The 26,180-nt window shown below is 31.2% G+C and overlaps 1 protein-coding gene across 1 annotated transcript in view; it reads left to right on the plus strand.

Moving 5' to 3' along the window:
• The first annotated feature begins 17,760 nt into the window (after nucleotides 1-17,760).
• Nucleotides 17,761-26,180, plus strand: part of LOC111427332 (5-hydroxytryptamine receptor-like) — a 72,903-nt gene continuing 64,483 nt past the window's right edge. The window contains exon 1 of the mRNA XM_023062428.2: nucleotides 17,761-18,060. The gene's annotated coding sequence lies outside the window, so the exon portion shown is untranslated. The remainder of the gene's footprint in view (nucleotides 18,061-26,180) is intronic.

Consider the following 26,180-nt stretch of genomic DNA (forward strand, 5'->3'; position numbering starts at 1 on the left):
ACTGAATTTCAGGTGCTCGTCTCCGCACCATGTGATGTAAGCCGAGGTTCTCTGCCAGAAAACGATGTAGTTGGTACTTTTGGAAATAGAAATGGTTCACAAAACATCTATCTATAGGGTGAATCATTAAAATGCTTTTCTAAAAATGATTTTTTAGAAAATTCGTTGAATTTATGAATGTTTGGAAAAAATATTAATAAAAATTGAATTGAACCATACTTTCTTCCTGGGGACTATGTGTTGTTTCGAAATAGATGGTTTCGCAACACGAGGAAATGACTGGGCCACTAAAAATCGAGAACTTTTTACTAATTGACGGTCGTCGACGTTGCTACTAGCCTCTCTCGAAAATAGACCGTCGCTAATTTTAGAGAGTTTCGGGCCCGAACGTGGTACGTTCCTACTTCTCCATCATTTCACTTTAAATTTTAAATCCAAAAATTTTTACTTAATTCAGCCAATCATTTCTATCTTTGTATTATTATTTCATTCATCTTAACTTTAACTTAAATTTACGTTAAAACTTAGTTAATAAAAAAAAACGAGTTTGGATCAAAGCCATAAACAATAAGAGTAGCACTAAAGCGTGCTTATGTTACAAGTCGACAACGTCCGTTTCACTCCAACAACGATAACATCCCCGCGAGTACCTAGTTTTCGACCTCAGGGTTCCAAGTAAATATCTAATTTGCTCCGGAAACCCCCCGAGAGCACTATTCCACTTTTATTTCAAAGTCGAGAAGGCAGAAATGAAGTCGTTTCGTTTAAAATGTCGAAAAGTTTACGGGAAACATAAGCTAAATAAAATTTTTTATTCTATAATTTACTAAAAATAGAAAAGGAGATTTTTAATTAATCAGTTATAAACATCATTTTATATCGCCGATTTTTCATGGGATCAATCTTTCAGTATACTGCTTGTTCGTGTAGTATCATCACTATAAACTGATATGGAACATATTTTGAAAATGTTTTGGGTCTATTGGATCTGGTGCCACTACAAATATAACTGAATTTGGCTAAAGTACGGTAAAGCAATACTTCAAAACTTGGTTAGACCGTTAGAAGAATAAATGGATGACGTATCCAAGGGCAAAAAAGATGGTGATGCCGAGAATGTCGAAAAACGGCACTGCTTACTTCCAAATGTGCAAATTTGTAATTGAAACTAAGCTATCCATTCGCCAGGAGTGAAACTGATTACTAAAACTTATTTTTTTCCGAAGATATTTTAGCATAATTGTTGACTTGATTGAAATAAAAGCATTTTTGGGTTTATTTCAGTTGGCGTCACTTTGGATGGATCAGAGATGGGAGTGGAATTGAAATGTTTTGGTTGACATCTCTCAACAAAGATTTCTCTTTCTACTTAGACATTCGATTTGATGACTTGGAGGCCAGAGATGAAAAAAAGTTGTCTGACAAATTTATACTTATAAGGAACATTTTACAATATGAAACTTGTTGTGAGCCTTAGAGTCTGAGAATAATTTCACACGTTTTGGCCTTATTACTAATCATTATGAAAATCACAGGAATGGCACCAGTTACCGGAAAACGGCTCACATACGGAGTCAAAATTTTTTTATAGCTTAGATTGCTGTCGATTGCTTCTAAACGACATAAAAGGATACATCAATATGTTGAACCGTTGGGTTTGGCTGTGCTGACAGAAACACATTGATAGTTTCAAAAAGAAACAAATTGAATTTAATTGTTTTAAGTCCTCATACTACTCAGGAAGGGATCTTATCAAGAGGAGCCGGTTGAATATATCTCTCTTAGATTATTGACTCTAGAAATTTTGGGGATAAAAATTGTTTATAATGAACCAAATAAGTATAATCCAGTAGTGGAATAAACCTGGGTTCCACCGTATTCTAGGTACCGAGCGAGAATCTTTAATTATGTCTAAATTGATGGTTTATTTTCGTAAAACTCGTCTCAACTCAAAATCTAAAACCGATCGAGAAGAATTTTGAGGACAAACATTGTTTATTATGAAACAAAAAGGCATAATCTACAATTAGAATGAACTTGGTTGCCATCATTTTTTAGGCACCCAGCGAAAAAATAAGCTACAAACGTGCCCTATTATGAGCTAAACTTATTCCCAAAATTTCATTTTCCTGGTGTTTATAGTTCATTACTAACTTCTCGACATTTTTGAAGTCGCCCATGGTTCATATATTAAAGTACCCTTAAAATTCACTAAAGAATCAGCCCTTGAAGTTTGTGGCAGTCATTCAGATACATCCTGTATATATTTCTAAAAATATATATAAAATTAAATAAATATTCCATAAGTATTTGTAAATGAATAAAATATTTGTGTAATAAAAAATTAATAACAACAATATGCGTATTGTCAATTAACGATTAAAATTTATTATTGACTTCCGGTGTTGGCGGAAACCGTGTTTATTGTTTTATTATTATTATTATTTAGCGTCGGTGCATTATCTGGTATTTATTCGCCGGCGTTGCGGCGGCAGGAACAATAAGGGTTGTACAGATAACAATTTTTTCATTAATTTTCCGTCGCATCGCGGTGTAATAAAATTTACCGAGCGAAAATTTTGAACGTAAATCAATGCTTAATTAAAATAAACAATGGGATTAATTTAAAAAGCTACGTGGAACGCCAAATCGCATTTCGGTTGCATAATCGACCGTGTAATGAAGTGGTTTTAATTATTAATATCATTTTATAAACAAAACCCTTCAATATCTAATAAAGGGTTATTTTAAAATTATTACTTAATTTTCATAAATTAACTTAAAAAAGATTTTTATTACAGATTACGATCATAAAAACATAAATTGATGCTACTTTTACGATTAAATTCACCATATCAAATCGTTTAATAGATTATTTTAAAAACATCATCGATTCACGATTACTACGAGTTTTTAAACCTTTTTGGTTGGTTGTTTCGTTATTTTTACGATCTCTGTTTTATGTGACAAGCGTAAAACTGTTAAATCTATAAACTCAATGCTTTCAGCATTTTATGACATCCTCGATAAACCATATAAAAAATAATAACATGTGATAATACTTAAATTTTTGAAATAACTTTCATTGTATGATTTAGCTTAGTCTAATTTTAAACCGATGAAAGAGGTTCAAAAAATTTTAGTAAACACGTTTTGGTCATCTTTAGATATTTTTGGAATCGTCCAGGTTGTTTTTACCTCAAAAAATGTATTAATGCGTATAAACCAGGTCGTTTTACGTCAAAGTAGATAAAATTTTCACTGCCAACGGCTATTTTTGAACGAATTTATGAATATTTCGCCTCGTCATCACAACATTATTAACGTTTCTACAAATTTATGAAAACTCGGATTTTTATTTTATAAAATCATAGCATTTTATTTTTATTTTCGCGTTTGGGGCCTCAAGTGACGTGGAAAACGGCGGACAATAATTCAATTTAAACACAATATGTTCAACTTTATTTCTAGAACGGAAGATTTCGCACTAAATCATAACTTTAATCAATAAAAACGTAAAATAAGTTAAACCTTTATTGACGTTGAAGTCAAGATTAATAATCGTCAATCACAGTTTTTGCTATTAAATTAATAATGTTTATAAGAAAATCTTTAAAAATCAATTTTTTATTAATTATTGATGTAAATTGGGTTGCATAATAGCGAAAATTAAAATTTTAATTTGTTAACTGTAATCATTTCTTTTCATACAAAGTTTATAAATTAACAAAAATTATTAAATAAATTGAATGTTTTAATGTTAATTTTATGTATCAATCTTAATTTTTATAAATAAACAAGGATTTTTTAACGTTTCAATATGTCGGTAAAGTAGAAACCTTTTTCAAAATTTCTCTTAATAATAATAAATTAATGATGACTTATACTCACATACCATTTTCTATTACTTAAATCCATGAAAATTAAGCTCTAACATTCCTTACGAAGATGTATCTAAAAGAATAAATAAGATTCACAACTTAAATCTGAACTTGGTTGTTTGAGGAATCAAATAAAATTCTAAATTCAACTAATTAAACTTACAACAAATAAAGAAGAACCCGTTTTGAGTTACATTTGGTCTTAAATTGGTTCATAAGGTTCTCCACAAATACTTAATAACATTAACGAATATAAAAGTGTCACTTTTCACATTTATGACATTTATATGACATTAATCTGAAGTTGTGTACCCAATTAGTTCGTTTAATGTCCGCTAAATGTTAAATTAAAATATAAAATATTTCTTTACTAACTTTAAATGTTACAATTATCATGAAAATAACTTACTAAGTTCTTCAAAATTTTGATGAAAATGTATAAAAATAAATTTAAAGTAAGATGTTGTGTAATCATGTTGGTGTGAATTAGGTCACATAACAACATTAAATTAATTAATTACAATAAATATTTTTTTTAAAGATTCTTGTGATGTATTAATTAATTAAATCAATGTATTAACACCAAAAAGGAATCCATAAAACGTGGTAATAATTTGAAACAATGAAATTTTTCACACCACTTTGTGCTACCATCTCTTTCTTTTCATCTTTTTTAATAATCCTTTGAATACTTTAGGGATTATTAAAATTTTAATAACCTTTCCAAGCTGTGTACACCCAGCTTAAGTATTTTGTACTAATAAAACCAACAAAACTTTTCTTTAAAATTTTGTTTCTTTAAAGAGCAAAAATCGTACAGAATTTGCTTTAATATTAACTATTTTTAAATTTTTTAACTTTTTGTTAAATTGAAACTTATCTAAAAGAATATTGTTTTCTAAATAGATCTAAATAGACGGGCAAGCGAATAATTCATCCTTATGAGGTCTTTGTACTATCTCGAGAATACAACAAAGACTTTTAACGCGTATCCATTACCATCGAGGTCTTTGTTATGATTGACAATGACATAGTGGAAAGGCAGGAATTGGCGAGTGAGAAGTTTATACGCTGTGGTGGAAAGGCATCGAAAGACGACGCTCTTTTAAACCTTATTTAGAGGATAAAAAAAGGGAAAGAAAAGGATAGGTTATAAAAGAAATATTCTCAAGTGGAAGATCGCTTTTAATTTTAATTGCTGGTGTTTTTTTCCCACTCTTTTTATTCAAATTTCTTAAAAAAAAAAAATTATTGTTTATGCAACCCAACATACAGTAGGAAAATACCTCAATTTTGATTTTATGCATATATGTACAGGTATATATAATTTTAGAATATAATTAAAGTAAACTATATATATGTATATTATAGACAATTTAATTTCTAAAACCGTCAACTAAACTGTTTCTAGTTTAGAGAGTAAAGATAATTAGATTACTTAACCCTTTGAACCTTTCGCGGTTTAAGGAGAATCCGTTGGGAAATGTGCTGTTGAAGGAGAAGGTCACGTCGGTTTTCCGGCCAATGGATCTCACTCGACCCTTTTATTAAAGGTTAAAACTGTAAACGCAACGAGATAGACGATGAGTACCAAAGAGTACGTAATTTCCATGTAATTAACAGAAGCAATGTCAACGATGATGTAAAGTAGAAAATAACATTTCAACGAAAATAATAGGTACCATTATTGAAAATGAACTAAAACAATTTACTGTTATTGGGAGATTACAGAATAATCTAAAATGAACTGTCAAATAATATAATTTTACCCAATTTGAATCAATTTGCTTAGTATTATTTGATTTTCCTTTATGAATGTTCAAATATTGTTTATTTGCTTGATGCACGATGTGATATTATGTACAATTGGAAGTATCGATTTCTCCTTTCCCCTCCATCCGTTATTAATATCGAGTATAATAATATAATATCCAATAATATCTCATCATGGTTGACGACGTGCGCATGAAGTGATCAAGTTTCTTCTCACACGGGACTATTTCGAATTACGCCGTAAACAATCCGTTATTTATCGCGAGTTGGAACATCGTGGCAACCCTCCCCCGAAAACGGAAAAAGAGAGTTTCTGCCGCCAACGCCACGCTGCTAGCGAACGAAGATTTATATCCGAGCGTGATCCCTCAGTGACGTGTATATAATTCGGACCAGATTTATGAGTTGGATTATTTTCTAGCCGAGAAGGACTATTGTTGTTTACCTTTCACTTTTTTTTCACCTTTTCTTTAAAAAAAAAAATTGTTGAATAGTTTTTAGTTTCATTTACTTACGAGGAGAAACATTTTTAGGTTATCAACAACTGTCAGTGTCAAAATTAAATTTGAAATTTCAGGTTGGTAAACAATATTAATATTTATAGTTCTGTACACTTTTATCATAATAATTTTTTTAATTTTTGATATTATTTTTTTTATGTGATGGTATTTTAATTCATTTACAAGTTCATGTCGTAAATTTATGAATTTCAACCAATGTCACCAAAAATGACACCTTTAGTGATTTTTTTTTTAACCAACCTTAAATTTTTTGACATTTCGTAATATTAATTATAAATTATTTCAAATATTAACTTTTATTTATTTTAATGATTTTGTTTTTACCAACTTAAACGCCCCGTAATTTATTTATTTTTTGTTGTTGACCCTTTCAGATAATTAATCTTCTTAACACCACTAACAAGCACCTTTTTTCGTTGTGCTTTAACGCGTTTCTTTGCGCTTTTCATTTAAACAGAAACATATACGTTTCTAACGATGTTCGTTGACGTAATTAATTACCTGCAAAGCTTAGAAAGAGGTAATTTTGTTAAAACGAGTTCGAAAAGTAAGAAATTTTCTTATTGAGGAAGAAAAATGTTAGAAAGGAACCGTTTGTGTTTAAATTTTTTTGTTATTTTAGTTTATTAGTATATAATAAAAAATGTAGTACTTTTAATATTAAATGTACCTCGGAGGTTTTCATTTTCCAAGCTTTTCTAAGCTACATAATACATCACCGTCAGGTTAAATTTGCATGGAAATTATAAAAAGGAAAAGTTCACTGCAGTTTTTCGATTTAAAAAATTACTTTTATATAATAATAATATTAAAAACATAATAATTTTAACCAAAAATGTTATTGCTTTTTAAGTCCATTTCGAAAAATGAAAAAAAGTGTAAATAAAAAATTTTAGAATGTCAAAAATGAAAAATTGTCGTTTTAAACCGTTTAATTAATTACTTTAGTGTGAGCGTTGTGGTATAAATCGATTTTTCGACTATAAAAGAACAATTTTCGGTTAGAGGTGTGTAAAATTAAAAAGAAAGTAGTAAGGAGAATTTTATTTTTGAGGAGTCGTCGTCTTTTAAAAGATCCCGATATAAATTCTTCAAAATTTATACGGTCTTGACAGGAAATATTTTTATGCCGATGATAAATGATCGGTATACTCGGAGAGAGATAAATTTCCCTTCTTAAACCCCCACAAATTTTTTTATTAACAAAATATCGTCTATTATTTATAGTTAGTTACATGTTTTTGTAACATTTCTTTTAAATTCTACTTAAAAAATCGCTTATTTTAAGCCCAAACACAACATATCTATCTTAAAGAACAACAAAGATACAAAAAAACAAAGTATAGAAATACCTCGATATAATGTCGTTCGTTTTTGCGTCTGAAGATACACGGTTAAACCCGAAACTTTCTAGTTCTAGTTTTAGTTTAATAAAACATATACTAACACTAGTAATGGAACGGATAGTGATTTTGCGAAAAGCCGTATATCGGATATTCGGCATCCCCTTCGGCCGGATATCCGGTTATCCGACATATCTATCCGGCCATTATGGTTATAATTTCTGGTACATTTCTAAAGTGATACTCTATATTGGCACATTATTGCGATATTTGAATAAAAATGAAATTATTTGGATCTAACATACAAAATGATCTTTTTTGATGCCGTATTTTGAAAAATGTCCGGATAGGCTGGATACCGGATAGTTGCCGGATATCCGTTCCACCACTAACTAACACTCGCATTGGAACTAATACTAGATATATTCGGGTTTAGCCGTACAAGGTGGAACAAAAGAATTGAATATAGCTAGTAAATAAGATAACAATGTTGGTTACCATAGCAACGAAACTAAGAACAATACAAACAAATATAGCTAGAATATGCGCCATAATTAAACAGGAAATTTTAGCTATATTCCCATACTTTTGTTACACCCTGTATATTTTTATTAAATAAAAACTGGAACTAACACTAGACCATGAATTGATTTTTTGATCTAATAATATTTTTGGGTTATAATAACATTTACCTTTTTTTCATCTTTAAATACGATGTGTGTATATATAAAAGGGGATTTACTAAAAAAAAGGGTCATATTATGAAAATTCAATGCATTTCCATTTTTCGGGTCTTATTCACGAAGCTAAAGTAGGGATCGTACGGACTGAGACTCGATAAAGCCGACCTCGGCCGGTCCCTCCGATTTGGTAGAATATTTCAAACGATAATAGCCGCCCTTGATGGGGTCCAGCAGCTGCCTTGGTCACTTGGTTGAATATCAACCGAGACCTCTTTCTTTATTCATTCACCAGCAACCTCGAAATTTTCTCAATTCACCATTCAGCGTCAAAATGGATACGCGATTTTCATCTCAACATATTATTTCACCACAACAAATAACCGGTTAACGGGGTTGAATAAAAATTTCTAAATTTGTTTATTTATGGCTGAATTAATTAAATAAATAAAATGAAGCATGACGTATTTGTTGGTAATAAAAACGGTTATAAATTTATGATCCCTTTTATTAAATGTATTCCGCACATGATAACAAAAAAAGTGCTTTGATATCGAGTTTAATCGGATCTACTGAAATAAATATTGATTTCATATTTGGTTTTGAGTTTCATGAATCTAAATTAAACAACAATTTAATTAACGTTCTAAATTAGGCTTTAAATTTCGATTTAATATCCCCCTATTAAAATTGATAGACACCACTAAGCCCTTGGTCATTACACATCTCTCTCCTTCCTTCTTGAGGCATTTCAATTACTAAAGTGTTAATAATCATTAATCAAAGATTCCCTTCGAATAAGGAGAACATAACAAGAACAAGGCTTGTTTACTTAATTGTTTAGGGATAAATATAAAATCGGTTTTTTCAGATGGAGAGAAAAAAATGTGCAAAAAGAAGTTTCTCCGACCTCGATTTTATAAAGGTAAAGTTAATTAATATAAAATCCGTTCGGGAGCGCCACTTTTCAATTCGATTTACGAAAAGGGGATTCCGCAAACAGAACCCAGCTTTCGGTTTTAAATAGAAACCGAATCGACGCTTTTCAAAATGCCGTTTTAATTAATTCCTCTCCTTTGTACTCTTAAATTAATCTATCCTAAAAGTAATGTATTTTGAAATTAAAAAAAAAATAGCTTACAAAAGATTTTATGCTGTTTAAATATTTCGAGATCCTATTTTTTATGATTTTTGACGAGGTTCTCATCTCTTGTTCATGAGGTCTTGCTGAAATCGCCTGGTGTCAGTTACGTGGGACACCTGTATATAGAAGTATTATGATATGCATCAAAATATCTAACTTTACTTAAAGATGTTGGTTTTTAAATGACTTATTCAATTTTGAAAATTGTTAATTACATTTCAAAGACTTACTAACCTCTATAACAAGTCCTTTACAACTCAATAACGCAATCTATAAATCTAGTTACAAGTTAAACGCAAACATAGATGGCGTATCTGACTTTGAATCAACGTTATCGGGTTGGAGGAGAGCTTGAGGTGGCGTTCGTTCAATTAATTCCTTCAATCGAGTTCAATTTTCGCGTCGCGAGTTGCTTGCGGACAAACGACAATCGCCGACAACCCCAAAACTTAGTCTTCGACGTAATCAAGAGCCTCGGCGGCGCCGTTCAAAACTTGTGAATACTGAATAGAACGTCGTCGTTGTTGCAGCCGCCCAACGGCCACCCCAAACTACGATATTATTCAAAAGGGGACAAAGTTGCCGTTGAACACAAAATTTATATAATGGCGAAACCGGCTATGTACTTGATTTGACACCATCTCTCTCGGTAGTAATAAATCATCCTCGGTGCGGTGAGTGTACGTTGTGCTACATTACCGAAACGTCCAATGTCATCCTAGCTATTATATGTATAGGAAAGGTTTAATAATTATTAAAAAATTCTAGAAAATAAAATTACACAAAAACGTGTATATTTAAATATCAAAGTTTGCGTTCATAGAGAGAATCTAACTCGAGTTATTCCTCAAGTTGCTTTATTCCATGTTTATAGATAAACTCGGGGTATTCCCCGAGTTGCCTATGGATTGGTGGTGGAACGGATATCCAGCAACTATCCGGTATCCGGCCATTTTTTTAAATCCGACCGGATACCGGATAGTTACCAAACATCCGGGTTTGGCCGGATATTAAAAATCTATTACTTAGTACTCCACCATTCACAGGAATTAGTATCCCTTTTAGGTGTTGGTATGAAAATTTCACAAAGTGTTAATAAAAGTGTCCTCTTTCCAATGAACCAACCCATTTTGAAAAGTAACTTTTAGTTTTTGAGAAAGCAATATTTGCAGTTTTGATAAAATTTTCGATATTGCAATTTTCATCGATAACTTTTAAAATTCGCTATAAAATTCATTTTTTGATGGATCCTTGTGGAAATATCGCTAATTTTAGTTTTAATTGTTTGTTAATTCGTTTGTTGAAAAAAAATTTTTATATACATACAAGTTGTGCAAACATTATTCTTAACGATATTGCTCTTTTACACTTTTGCTGTCAGATGCATAGGTATCGAGAAAAATGTTTCTAGTTCCAGGTGTAGTGTTAGTTCCAATGCTAGTGTTAGTTCTAGTTTAAGTTGTTTGACTGTAATATTTAGTTGAAACACATAAAAAAAAATTAAAATAATCATAAACTTAATTTTATCGTCACAGAGACCATTTGGATAATCCCTTAAAGTCCGACTCCTTTGTCCTATGGATAACTCAAATTAGAGTTATTCGTTACAATGGTGTCTGAATCGTTAATTAGTCCTCGTAGACAATACCCGAAGGGCCTATTCACAGTTTCTCCTTAAACCGCCAACCCCCGCACCCCACCATTAAACCGGGATCTTTCTCTAATACTGTCTGGCTTTAATTGCAGAAACTCCCTCTATTTAATCGTCTTTTTTTATACGTGGCCTTTTAAATTTAAACAGTATCCTTTTTTTAAAGTCTCATTTTATATCCTCGACTTTGTTTCCATCTTAATCAAGACACTAATTAAAGGACTACATTCCAACAACTTTCTTATTTGGATTTTTTACGAGTAATTATCCTCAAAGTATAATTTGGATAATTTAGAAAATGCCTTTTAAAGTGAACGTAAATATTGTTGACGGAAGGGCGTTTTAAACAATTCCAACTCACCGAAAGCGTATTACACGAGGAAGTGAACGTAATCGCATAAATCAACCTTTTCCCTCCCCTTCCTAAAAACACCCCGCTGCGACGCCACTGGCACGGTAGCACAATAAACTCCGGGACAAACAGGACGCGACGATTAAAAAGGTTTAAAGCTCGATAAATCAGTCAATCTCAGAGAGTAGAATTCGAACACGAAACGAATGAAATCGATCAAATCGGTTCGTGGTATTAAAATTGTTAAAATCTTAAAACAGTTTTTTTTCCTCACAATTTCATTGGTTATTTTAAATCCTATTGGTCTCGACAAAAGAGAGTAAATACAACTTGAAAAATCTAAAATGGGATTTCAGTCTTTTGCGGCGGTGTTTGTTTAAGAGGAAGGCCACAGACTGAAGAAGAGTAAACGAGTAGTCAATCTTTTCCTTCACAAAAGAATAAGACTCCTTTTATTTCGATTCGATTTATTTTATAATTCTTTTTGTTTAACTCCAATTTTATTTTTTGTCATTTTTATTAATATTGCGATATTTAACTCTGTTATAAAAAAATTTAAATTAGGAGACAAAAAATAATACCACGGACATGGAAATGCTCGGTGTGTAATCCATGCTCACCTCTCAACATTGACAATGTACCGGCATGATTCTATGTAAAAACATCGAATGAACTAGTTCACAACGTACAGGAACAATGTGAAATACACAATAATGGTTGAAGGAATTTTTTTAACGAATTATTTTTGAATCGAATCGAAAAAACAAAAAGGTAAGACGTTATATTCGATTTAATTGCATTTGACTAAAAATCTATTAATTAATGCAACCTTTGAGACTCCAATATAACTTTAAGATTCTTTTGTTGCAACTAGGAAAAAAAAAGTTTTCAAATCCGTTAAAAATGAGTTACGAGCACAAATTGGAAAAATGTAGTTTTCAGGAAATGATGAAAACTCATATATTCTAATCAGCGATTCCTACATTGTACAGGGTGGTCAAATAAGCGTGCAAAGTACTGCATCTCGGAAACTACTCATTGTAGAGACTTGTGGTTAAAAATTTAATAAGTAAAGTAGCTAAGAGAAAATTCTGGAAATTAATTTATGCGGATTTTCTCAGAATCCTTCTACAGGGTGTCCCGATAACTGAGATACCCTGCAAACCCATCGAAATTTGGACACCTGTACAATTACGATTAGCGATTACATATTTTTGTAATTTTTGAAAAAAAGTTAAATGGAACGATATTATTTATTTCACAAACCCTTAGTCACCACAAAATTTGCTAAATATTAGTGAAAACCGCATCTCGATACTTCCATCCATTCTCGAATTATAGAAGAAAATGTTAAAAATTGGTATATCATAATCGGATTAAGTTATCTTAGCAAACAGATAAGAAAGCACAAAAATGTTAGTACTTAGAACCTTCCTCAACATTTTATCCAAGCTTAGAACTGGTTAAAATCAACAATGATAATAAAACAAAATAAACCAAAACATTTAGAAAAACTTAAATTTTTGGCAAAAATAACTCATAAATGTTCGAAATGCCTTCCATAATTCATAGGTTGATTCCTCTTTCCAATGAACTAACCCGTTTTGAAAAATAACTTTCAGTTTTTGAAAAAACAATATCTGAAGTTTTGATAAAATTTTCACCGATAACTTTCAAAATTCGCTATAAAATTAATTTCTTGAAGGATCCTTGTGGAAATATCACCAATTATTTATTGAAGTATCCCCTTTTTAGTGCAATAAGCCGTTTTGAAAAATCACTTTTAGTTCTTGAGAAATACATTTTTGAAATAATCGACAATTTTTTCGAATTTTGCAATATTCGCCGATTAAGTTTTAAAAATTCGTATAAAATCCATTTCTTTGAATATGAGTATGAAAATTTCCCAAAGTGTTAATGAAAGTGTCCTCTTTCTAATGAACCAACCCGTTTTGAAAAACAACTTTCAGTTTTTGAGAAAACAATATCTGAAGTTTTGATAAAATTTTGGATGTTGATATTTTCATCGATAAGTTTCAAAATTCGCTATAAAATTAATTTCTTGAAGGATTCTTGTGAAAATATCACCAATTATTTATTAAAGTATCCCGTTTTTAGTGCAACAAGCCGTTTTGAAAAATCACTTTTAGTTCTTGAGAAATAAATTTTGTAAATAATCGACAATTTTTTCGAATTTTGCAATTTACGCCGATTACGTTTTAAAAATTCGTATAAAATTCATTTCTTGGAATATGAGTATGAAAATTTCCCAAAGTGTTAATAAAAGTGTCCTCCTTCCACAAAACCAACCTGTTTTGCAAAAATAACTTTTAGTTTTTGAGAAAAGTTAATCTTTTTATGTTTTTTTATGCTTTCTATTCCATCATTGATTTTATCACTCTGCCAGCAGTAACTAGAATCCAACAAGGAATAGGTAGTCTTTGACAAAAGTCCAATTCTCTGCGAATAACATTTAGCCTTCTGGCACTAATATCGAGTCTTCTGCCCAAAATGGGGAGAAAAGTTTTCTATATTTCAATCAATATGGTCAGTCAAACAATCTTGAAAATTTGAAAACAGTAACAACAATTTTCATTAGATTATAATTTTTGAATTATTATATTGTTATTTCGATGTTTTTAAATAAATGTACGAAATAAAATAACTTTAAATAGTTTCTTTAAGCAAAAACCTTAAACCGGACTAGAATTTAGTTCATTTGAAGTTGTAGAAAAGGGCTCACGTTCCGTATTAGTACCAGTTTGGACTTGCACAGCAGGCAGAAATCCGTGAAGTATTCGCGTGCTAAAAGTTTTCGCACAAGCTTAAAGCTACCTCCTACTATGTAAAAGGGAGGGGGTAAATTAGCGATTCTGGATGCGTTCTCGTTCTCCGGAAGCGAATCCAAAGAAGCATTTCCGAGGAAATGAGGTCCAACTTATAAACTTCTTCCGGTTTTTAAAAACTTTTTAAAATCAATATTTTAAGTTTAAAGAAGAGAAATATTGTTATAACATTATATTAATGTATAAAGAATAAAAATCGTGATTTCCAAGTCAAATGTATCAAGAATAACTTTTCTAAGAAAAAAAATAATACAAAAAGGGGATAAACAGTCACTTTTATATATTGGAAGGAAAATAAATGTGAAATTCGTAGCACGCGTGCCAACAAATAACGATCCCTAGTTGTCGTCAACTGTGTGTAGTTGAAATTTGAGGGTTTTCCCCCACACTTTTCCAACTTGATTGAATTTCTGTTCCTTTAACACGCGCGAGTTTCGATATGTTTTGTTTACACATTTATGAGTTTATATTATGAAACTATTTTCTTTTTATATATATATTTTTTTATGAACGATTTTTTTCATCCTAAGGGAAAATGCTGTTGAAAGTAGGTTGTCTAACGACGGACGGGAGTTCGTAAATTAAATTTCCTTTCCTGAAATACTGCTAGGAATCCACGCCGGGACGAATACAACCCGAGAAACTTTTCAAACCACCTCTGAAGGGGTCGGTCGGAAAAGTTCACCTCCCAGGTTCTAGGTTAGTTGTCCATTCTCTTTATCTGTAAATTTAAATCTATTTTTTTTTCCACAAAAATCGTTTTAAAATAACTCATTTATCAAAAATTTTACTTAAATCTCCCGATTTTAATTGGGGGGATTTAGAGCTGATGGGTGGTTATGTTTTGCGGCTTTTATATTTCCGTTAAGTTTTCAAGATAACGACTTCCAGATGAGGATCCATTTTTTTTTATATTCTGCCTTTTTTTACGTGGTTGTTTCGTCCTACCCAAAGTAATTAAACTCGTCGTTTATCAATGTTTGAAAGTTTCTGAGATATTTTCGTAGTAATTAGGTCTCCAGACGGGATTTAACTCAAATTCTTTTTTTATAAATCATTTAAAATGACTACTTCATTTTTCATTTAATACTGTAATCATAAATTAGTGTTATAATTTTCTTGTTAAAACAAATTAATTAAAAAAAAAACCTTTTAAAAGGAGTTTTAGAGAAAAAAGTGGCGACCAACATCTTCGTTGCACGTATTGTACCTATGATCGATATTCTGGTAAACTCGCTCCTTCACACCTGGTGTATATGCAATCAGTCTTGCAACAACCACAACTCGTGCCACCACATCTTCTATATCTATAGGAGTCTCATAAACCAAACTCTTCAGATCACCCCAGAAGAAAAAATCCAATGGAGTCAAATCCGGTAATTGTGGATCATCTTTGTCTAAATCGTTAGTGCAGATTTTCCGAACATGAAGTGAAAAATGAAAAATTATTATGAATATAGGTATAGTCCAATCACATGACCATTCAAAATAGGTACCTGCCCACACATTGATACCAATTCTGTGTTAGGATCCCTGGACACACGTGACGTGAGGGTTTTGGATAACGATCTTTATAAAGATGAGCGGTTTTCTATTATCTCGAGCTTCGAATGAGACTCAAGCTTCGAGAGGAAGGAGACGTCAATTGACATCAGCCGTTTGAAAACAGGTACGTTTTCGAAGATGGGTTCCAATTCAAAATATTATCTACTTAGTACCCTCTACAAGTCCTAGAAGTTTGTAAAGTTTACAAGAGATTTTATATATCGTATTGGGATTGTTACAATGAGCTTTCTAAAGACAAACCTGATATAAACAAAGTTGTATTCAATGAAAAAAGTCCTATTGGGGTTGAACTTGATTATTATCTGCAGTGTCCAACACCTAAAAGAGGTACTAATTCCTGTACTAAGCAATGGGTTTTTAATATCCGGCCAAACCCGATAGGCCGGACACCGGATAGTTGCCGGATATCCGTTCCACCAGTAGTCTACATGTTGTTTCCAGAATAATATATGCTACCAATGAAAGATAACTTTATGGACAACTGGTTGCAGAAGACTAATACTATCACAACACTAAACATTACTTGAAGAAAAGTAGATGCTACCAATGGAAGATAATACTATATAGATCCTACTTGTAGAAGACCTATTGAAAACCTTGCAGAAGAAAACTAAACACTGAATGAGGACGAATGGATACTTCCAATGGAACACACTGCTGACAGAAGGCTGGATACTGTTCGCAGAATTCTACTTATTTACTTATATATAGATACTTGCTGCTGGGGCGAAAACTAGATATTGTTTGTAGAAGGTTAGACTGAGTAGATGTTGTTTATGACATAATAATCTTATAGAAAATTGAATCCCGCTAGAAGAAGACTAAATATTGATGACAAAGGAATGAATACTGCTAAGACCAGATACTGTTCATTGAAGACTACCTATTCCTTACAGAAGACTATATACTGCTGAGAGGAAACGAAGAGGAAAAGTGATTACTACCAATTAAATATAATAAGTTTATTGAAAACTAGATAGCGATGTTAGAAGACTAGGTGCTGATTGCAGAAGACTACAGGCTGCTGGCGTAGGACTAGATACTGCTTGTAGTTGCTTCAAAAGAAAGATAATCTTATTACACTACTGACAGAACACTAGATACTAGTTCCAGAAAATTTGATATTTATAAGTTTTTCATTATATTGACAATATACCGAAATATATGTTTGGTTATGAACAATAAAAGTTTAGGTTCACATGAAATTTTTAAGTAAAATGTCGTTATTTCAAATTTCATTAGGATTGCTAATTTTTGTTTTACAGTGGACTTCAAAACGTTCATATATACAGGGTGTACGAAAAATAAATGCACTTCTTCAATGTGCGTACTATATAGGTATCAGCCATGAATAAAGAATCAAAAGAAATCGAAACGTAACAATTAATAACACCATTTAAGACAACAACAACCATCATAATAGCAATTATGCCAACAATACCAATTAGAGAAATCAAGCGAATGACTCCGAGCCGGGTATTTTACTAAAGCACGTAAAATGGGTTTTCGCAAATACATATTAATAATTAATTATTTCGGAAACAAGCTTAATTAGCCCATGTAATTTATAAGCAAAAATTGTTTCAATTACCATGGATTGTTTGTCCTTAAAGTTAATGCACAATTTCTGTTACTCTCTGAATGACATTAAAATTTGAATATATTTTAACAAACATACATTTAAAGTTAATCACGTGATGATTAGAAAAGAAGTATATCTTGTATGTATAATGTAGTTGTAATTGGTTCCATTCTAAGCTAAGATAGTAAGCTAAGTTTGTATTTGAAAACTACAAAATTTTTTTTTTTCAAATTTTAAGAAATTCCTTTTTTCACCTAAATTATCCTGAATCGTATCGTCCAGAATGGATCAAAACCGGGGAGGTAGAACAGAGAAGAGATAGATATAGGTGGGAGAGCTTCCGTTGGGCAGCTTGTTGCGCGAGAATCGTCGCGTTATGGCGTTGGATGGCGCTTGCGTCGCCGGCAATTTTAACTCCATCCGTCGTGACGCCAGTCTCCTCCAGTAACATTCGAAAAGTACGCCCTGATAGCACTCCGATAGATTTTCCCCGGTTCTCGCGAAATCGTAAAGAATCAGTTTTGTATCAAAAACGTCAAAAAAAAAACACCTTTCTATTGGAAAAAGAAGAAAGTGTTGCAACTTCTTTTTATATTCTTTTATAAAATTGATTTTTTTTTGTTGAACTAAAAACATTTTTTTTGTCAAGTGATGTGATGTGATTTTTCTTCTTGGACATCTTCAGGATTTTTTGGGGGTCAAAAAATTTTCATCGCGAACAGTAAGTTTTCTTCTAATTTTATTCATATTTTTATAATTAAGATAATAATCTTTTCGCGAATTTTGATTGAAATTTTTAAATATTTTTGACTCCGATTGATTTTGATGTTTACCATAAAATTATTGCGTTCAAAACAAACGCTAAAATGCTACAAAAAGAAAACACTCAGTTGACGACCACTTAAAGTTATTTTATAGCCAGGATTACGGGTCGCAAAATGGTTAATGAACAAAAACTAACGACTCAATGATGGAAAACCACTTTTTTATGATTCCATTTGATCAAACAATTTTTTATTTTGAGTAATCATGAAGGTTTCATTTAAAATCGATTTTTCCAGAGATTTCAACTTCAATTGGTTAAATTACAGTCAATTTAGTGCATAATAAAACGAGGAAATTGCAGAAAATTGATTCATTTGATTTATTTGCAACTCTAACATAACGTTTTATTAGATAAATATTCTACATTAAAAATAATATAATAATTTAATCTAATAAAGTAATATTTATTAGCTGAACACAATTTTACAGAAAACATCAACAAAATTGTGTTAATTTGATCCTTATTCATACAATATGATGACGCACTCTCAATAAAGACATAAAACTAGTTCTGCCGACCAACACTACAGGTCTAAAACAGGGCCCAGAACAACAAACAAACACGAGAAAGCACCGAGAGCTTTCGCCAGAGATCGAGAGGTAAAGCAAAAGAGAGAGAGAGAATATTCGTGTATACTGTAGCAAAACCTTCCCTGGCTGATATTTGCTTTTAGAGGAGGAGTAGCGCCCACCCCTTTGAAATGGGGATCGCGATAAGGACAAACAAATAACTAGTTTAGACGCGGGGAGCGCCCCCTAGTCCAAACTCCGGGTAACTCTCCGCAACTGCCACTGAAACCACAAGCAACGCGAGTTTTAACCGGCTCAATGTTTTGTGAAAGCGAAAATGGAATCGAATTCAAATTTTTTAATTGTTTATTATTTTTTATTTGGATAGAAAATTGAAAATCCTTTGAAATGAGGCTAAACACGATGTGACGTTATAGCGGAAAGTCCGTTACATGAAAAATTTTAACCACATCATTGCGTTCATTCTATGTGGCTTTATATTTATACCAAGAACGGTAGAATCTAAGAAGACTGCTACATCCAGGTAACAGGTGCACAGCTCGAAGGCCCGTTTGTGACGTCACGCATGGGTAGGCAACTACTATTTCACACTTGACAAATGCTTAATATATTCTATTCGTGTTTTGTAATATAAAATAGGTGTAATGTTATTGATGGTAGCGTACGGGATTCGGAACATATTAGAAAAATATTTTTAGCACAAAAGTTGTGGTAAATTGTATTCTTAACAATATTGCTCTTTCTCACCTTTGCTCTTAGATGCATAAATATTGAGATAAACAAGGAAATCTGAAAAGTAGGCGAAATCGTGGTTTTACTTGTTGTTGATGTTAGCGCACAGGATTCGGAACATATTAGAAAAATATTTTTAGCACAAAAGTTGTGGTAAATTGTATTCTTAACAATATTGCTCTTTCTCACCTTTGCTCTCAGATGCATAAATATTGAGATAAACAACGAAATCTGAAAAGTAGGCGAAATCGTGGTTTACTTGTTGTTGATGTTAGCGCACAGGATTCGGAACATATTAGAAAAATATTTTTAGTACAAAAGTTGTAGCAAAATGTATCCTTAACAATATTGCTCTTTCTCACTTTTGCTCTCAGATGCATGAATATTGAGATAAACAAGAAAATGTGAAAAGTAGGCGAAATCGTGGTTTTACATGTTGTTTATGGTAGCGCACGGGATGAGGAACATATTAGAAAAATATTTTTGGTACAAAAGTTGTAGCAAATTGTATTCTTAACAATATTGCTCTTTCTCACTTTTGCTCTCAGATGCATGAATATTGAGATAAACAAGAAAATGTGAAAAGTAGGCGAGAAATCATGGTTTTACATGCTGTTGATGTTAGCGCACGGGATGAGAAACATATTAGAAAAAAATTTTTGGTACAAAAGTTGTAGCAAAATGTATCCTTAACAATATTGCTCTTTCTTACATTTGCTCTCAGATGCATAAATATTGAGATAAACAAGAAAATGTGAAAAGTAGGCGAAATCGTGGTTTTACATGTTGTTGATGTTAGCGCACGGAATTCTGAACATATTAAAAAAAATTTTTTGGTGCAAAAGTTGTAGCAAATTGTATTCTTAACAATATTGCTCTTTCTCACTTTTGCTCTCAGATGCATGAATATTGAGATAAACAAAAAATGTGAAAAGTAGGCGAGAAATCGTGGTGTTACATGTTGTTTATGGTAGCGCACGGGATTAGGAACATATTAGAAAAATATTTTTAGTACAAAAGTTGTAGCAAAATGTATCCTTAACAATATTGCTCTTTCTCACCTTTGCTCTCAGATGCATAAATATTGAGATAAACAAGAAAATCTAAAAAGTAGGCGAAATCGTGGTTTTACTTGTTGTTGATGTTAGCGCACGGGATTCGGAACATATTACAAAAATATTTTTGGTACAAAAGTTGTGGTAAATTGTCTTCAGACGCACGGCTAAACCCGAATATTTCTAGTTATAGGTCTAGTGTTAGTTCAATGAAAAATATACATCAATCTAACGCTGAATAAAAAATAACACAAATTTTTAAATACAGTTTGTACTAAAAACTGTGTTTAAAAAACAAATTTCTTTTTAATAATAAATATTATTTTCAAATGACACGTGTACAGCATTTCTACTTTTTAATTACAATTTTATAACATAATCGTGCTCGTTATCTCTTTCAGAATGGTTAGTTGGATTGTTTTCAATTTAAAATATGTTAATTAAACCCGTCCTGATGAATCGCACACTTTTATAAAAAAAACAACATTAATTCATTCCTTAATTGACATTTAAATTTTTTACTCAAATATAACCTTCAACTTTTTACGTTTTAAGTGCTTCGCCTACAATTATTTTATTTGTAGTAATTAATATTTTTAATTAATCATTTTCGAATAATATCGACGAGAGATGGAGACCGCAAAGGTGTAATTATAGTCATAGATCTCAATAGTACAGTGACAGCGTAGGGTCGAAACCTCCTGAAAACGCGAATAACGCGTCAACGACGTGATTTATACATTTTGGGGAGTGGGGCCCCAAAGGGTGTAGACCGATTATGGCCGAGTCCGCGGTTTTGGTTTCACAACATCCATAGTTTCTGTTGTAATTAGTCGATAACGACTTTCCTAGGTCTATTATCGCAGCGATAAATCAACAATTAAAACCCCTCAGTTCGTTTGAAAAATATTTAAATTAAAATGTTTTTTATGACTTTTTGAATGTTTTCCTTGTTCATTAATTTGGATCATTTTTGTCATCACTTTTACGACTCGGTTTTCCTCCCGAAACGACCCATAAGAGTTTTAACGGGTATAAAATGGGGTGCGGTTTCTGAGCGTCCGAAAACTCTTTAAGCCCACGGCGTCGAACTTTAACCGGCGTCGTAGTCGTAGTCGTTGGAAATTTCGTAAAGGGTCGGAAAGTTTCAGGGAAAGTGTTTGGTCCCGGTTAATCTACTCTATTCCCTTGTTAATCCTAAAACAACTTTTGCTCACTGTCGTCGGTACTTGTCTTTAAAATGACTATAAATAAAGTTTAGTTAATTTATCTTCTTGGAAAATGTGAGAAAAAGGCAAAAATGTGAAAAGTAGGAGAAATCGTGGTTTTACATTTAATTTATGGTAGCGGACGGGATTAGGAACATATTGGAAAAATAATTTTAATATAAAAGTTGTAGCAAATTTTATTCTGAAGAATATTGCTCTTTTTCACTTTTGCTCTCAGATGCATAAATATTGAGATAAACAAGAAAATGTGGAAAATAAGTGAAATCGTGATTTTAGATGTTGTTGATGGTAGCGCACGGGATTAGGAACATATTAGAAAAATAATTTTAATATAAAAGTTGTAGCAAATTTTATTCTTAACAATATTGCTCTTTTTCACTTTTGCTCTCAGATGCATCAATATTGAGATAAACAGGAAAATGTGGAAAGTGGGTGAAATCGTGATTTTCTGTGTTGATTATAACGCACGGGATTGGGAACATATTGGAAAAATAATTTTAATACAAAAGTTGTAGCAAGTTTTTTTCTTAACAATATTGCTCTTTTTCACTTTTGCTCTCAGATGCATCAATATTGAGATAAACAACAAAATGTGGAAAGTGGGTGAAATCGTGATTTTCCATGTTGATGGTAGCGCACGGGATTGGGAACATATTGGAAAAATAATTTTAATATAAAAGTTGTAGCAAATTTTATTCTTAACAATATTGCTCTTTTTCACTTTTGCTCTCAGATGAATAAATATTGAGATAAACAAGAAAATGTGGAAAGTAGGTAAAATCGTGATTTTAGATGTTGTTGATGGTAGCGCACGGGATTAGGAACATATTAGTAAAATAATTTTAATATAAAAGTTGTAGCAAATTTTATTCTTAACAATATTGCTCTTTTTCACTTTTGCTCTCAGATGCATCAATATTGAGATAAACAAGAAAATGTGGAAAGTGGGTGAAATCGTGATTTTCCATGTTGATGGTAGCTAGCGCACGGGATTGGGAACATATTGGAAAAATAATTTTAATATAAAAGTTGTAGCAAATTTTATTCTTAAGAATATTGCTCTTTTTCACTTTTGCTCTCAGATGCATAAATATTGAGATAAACAAGAAAATGTGGAAAATAGGTGAAATCGTGATTTTAGATGTTGTTGATGGTAGCGCACGGGATTAGGAACATATTGGAAAAATAATTTTGATATGAAAGTTGTTGCAAATTTTATTCTTAACAATATTGCTCTTTTTCACTTTTGCTCTCAGATGCATCAATATTGAGATAAACAAGAAAATGTGGAAAGTGGGTGAAATCGTGATTTTCCATGTTGATGGTAGCGCACGGGATTGGGAACATATTGGAAAAATAATTTTAATATAAAAGTTGTAGAAAATTTGACTCTCAACAATATTGCTCTTTTTTACTTTTGCTCTCAGATGCATAAATATTGAGATATACAAGAAAATGTGGAAAATAGGTGAAATCGTGATTTTAGATGTTGTTGATGGTAGCGAACGGGATTAGGAACATATTGGAAAAATACTTTTAATATAAAAGTTGTAGCAAATTTTATTCTTAACAATATTGCTCTTTTTCACTTTTGCTCTCAGTTTCATAAATATCGAGAAAAATGCGAAAATTAGATGAAATAATTGCTAGCTAAGCATTTAAATATTGTAGAAATCAACTGTAAATGAAGTCAATATATTTCACTGTTTTAAAACAATATTGCGACTATTTAAAACAACAATAAATTTATAAATGTATAAATATTTTTTATTTTATGTTACAAAAAAATATATAATAATTTATTGAAGTAAACTTCGTACACATTCCTTAAAAAAAATCGCTTGTTAGAGAATGTTCGTGATAAAACTTTAATGAAACACAAACACAACAAAACGTATGCAAATTAACTGACGAAGCGCTGTTCGTTCGTTTCGGGAGTGCTGTTTTTTTATTAATCCTGGACACCCGGAACCTTGATAAACCATTAACGCAGATCACTACGCAGAAATAATTTAGATAAAAATATCGAACGGTCGTTGGTTTCAAAAATTTCAACTCAATCGAGTTAATAAATACCGGAACGCATGCTTTCGTAAATTTGTTTAAATAAATATCCAACTGGAAATGGTTTAAAATAAATAAATCGATTCCAGATATTTGTTTAATTATAAACGAACGAAAGTTTTCAAAAGATTCAATACGAAATAACTTTAGCGGGTATAACAAAAGATTTAACGTCTAATTGAACTGTATTTAGTATCAAATTTCGAGAGCCAAAATGTAATTTGGTGCACAATTCCATATCGAACCGGCTCGTCTAACTGGATAATCCTGAATTATTCGGCACATTATCTAATTGAAAACACATCTCATATTGTTAAGAGTAGAGTGAACTACCTAAACAGAGAGGGAGAGAGAGATTGTTAGAGTCGTGGTTTCGGAACAAAGCAGAAATTGGATTAAGAGCACCAGGTATCGTTATGCTGAATTTATTAACCCATTGAAATTGCAAAATGTGTAAACATATTATATTACATTACATAAATTCTGATTTAATTTTAAATTTTAATTAGAAACTTTTAATTGGTAAAACTCGCAAAAGTATTCTTATCTCACACGTGAAATTGAAACAATGAAATTCTACAACTTAATACAGGGCGCGTATTTATTTCGAAATTAAACGCAAGAAGATTAAGAAGAGATTCTCTGAAACGTTGTAATGGGGAAACAACTCCCTTTGAGCAATTAATTTAAAATTACTTCTCGTAAATCGTTCGTCGTAAATTAAATTAGCCTCAAATTAAGGGGTAATTACTTCATTAAAAACAAAAAAAAATAAATAAATATAGTTCAAAATTTCAAAAAATTAATTTTTTTTATTCGGTTTGCCGTCGAAATTATAATTTAATAAATTTTTAGTTTACTTAAAAAATATATGTGAAATTGTGAAATTCTCTGTTTGTGATCACAATTAATTTGTAATTCCAATTGATATATAGCGTTCTGTCAACATCGAATGGAGAGGTGGTAGTGTTGGTTCTATACGGGGTTGTAGTTCCCCGGATTTGCAATTTAGCCAGGACATGCATGGGACAGCATTCAAACAATACATTACCACATCGACGTGTTCTCGTTCTGCACCATTAGTTTAAACCTCTTAACTAAAACCCTATCATTTTCAATACTTACTTAAATCAGTACAAGTTTAACTATATCGTTCCTAATTTATTTATGGGAACTAAGAAACAATTTATATCTTAATTAAAACTTTACTCATTTGTGTTGTTATTTAATCTCAACATTATGTTGATAAAGAAAACCGTTTTTTAATTTTAAATAGATTAAATTATAATAACAAGTGGGGTTATGTTAATTGAGTTGAAGAGTATTGTGTTAAGAAAATCACTTGCTACAACTTTCATATTAAAATTACGTTTCTAATATGTTTCTAATCCCGTGCGCTACAATCAACAACAAAAAAAAACATGATTTCAAAAAATTACAAAATTCGAAAAAATTGTCGATTATTTCAAAAATTTATTTCTCAAGAACTAGAAGTGATGTTTCAAAACGGTTTATTGCATTAAAAAGAGGATACTTTAATTAATAATTGGTGATATTTCCACAAGGATCCTTCAAAAAATTAATTTTATAGCGAATTTTGAAAATTATCGATTTAAATTGCAACATCGAATATTTGATCAAAACTTCAAATATTGTTTTCTCAAAAACTAAAAGTTATTTTTCAAAACGTATTAGTTTATTGGAAAGAAGACACTTTTATTAACACTTTGGGAAATTTTCATACTCATATTCCAAGAACTGGATTTTATACGAATTTTTAAAACTTAATCGACGAATATTGCAAAATTCGAAAAAATTGTCGATTATTTCAAAAATTTTTTTCTCTAGAACTAAATGTGATTTTTCAAAACGGCTTGTTGTGTTAAAAAGAGAACACTTTAATTAATAATTGGTGATATTTCCACAAGGATCCTTCAAGAAATTAATTTTATAGCGAATTTTGAAAATTATCGATGAAAATTGCAAAGTCGATAATTTTATCAAAACTTCAAATATTGTTTTCTCAAAAACTAAAAGTTATTTTTCAAAACGGGTTGGTTAATTGGAAAGAGGACACTTTTATTAACACTTTGGGAAATTTTCATACTCATATTCCAAGAAATTGATTTTATACGAATTTTTTAAACTTAATCGGCGAAAATTGCAAAATTCGAAAAATTTTTCGATTATTTCAAAAATTTATTTCTCAAGAACTGAAAGTGATTTTTCAAAACGGCTTTTTGCATTAAGAAGAGGATACTTTAATTAATAATTGGTGATATTTCCACAAGGATCTTTCAAGAAATTAATTTTATAGCGAATTTTGAATGTTATCGATGAAAATTGCAACATCGAATATTTTATCAAAACTTCAAATATTGTTTTCTCAAAAACTAAAAGTTATT

The sequence above is a fragment of the Onthophagus taurus genome, chromosome 2 (genome assembly GCF_036711975.1).
Source record: "Onthophagus taurus isolate NC chromosome 2, IU_Otau_3.0, whole genome shotgun sequence".
NCBI lineage: Eukaryota > Metazoa > Arthropoda > Insecta > Coleoptera > Scarabaeidae > Onthophagus > Onthophagus taurus.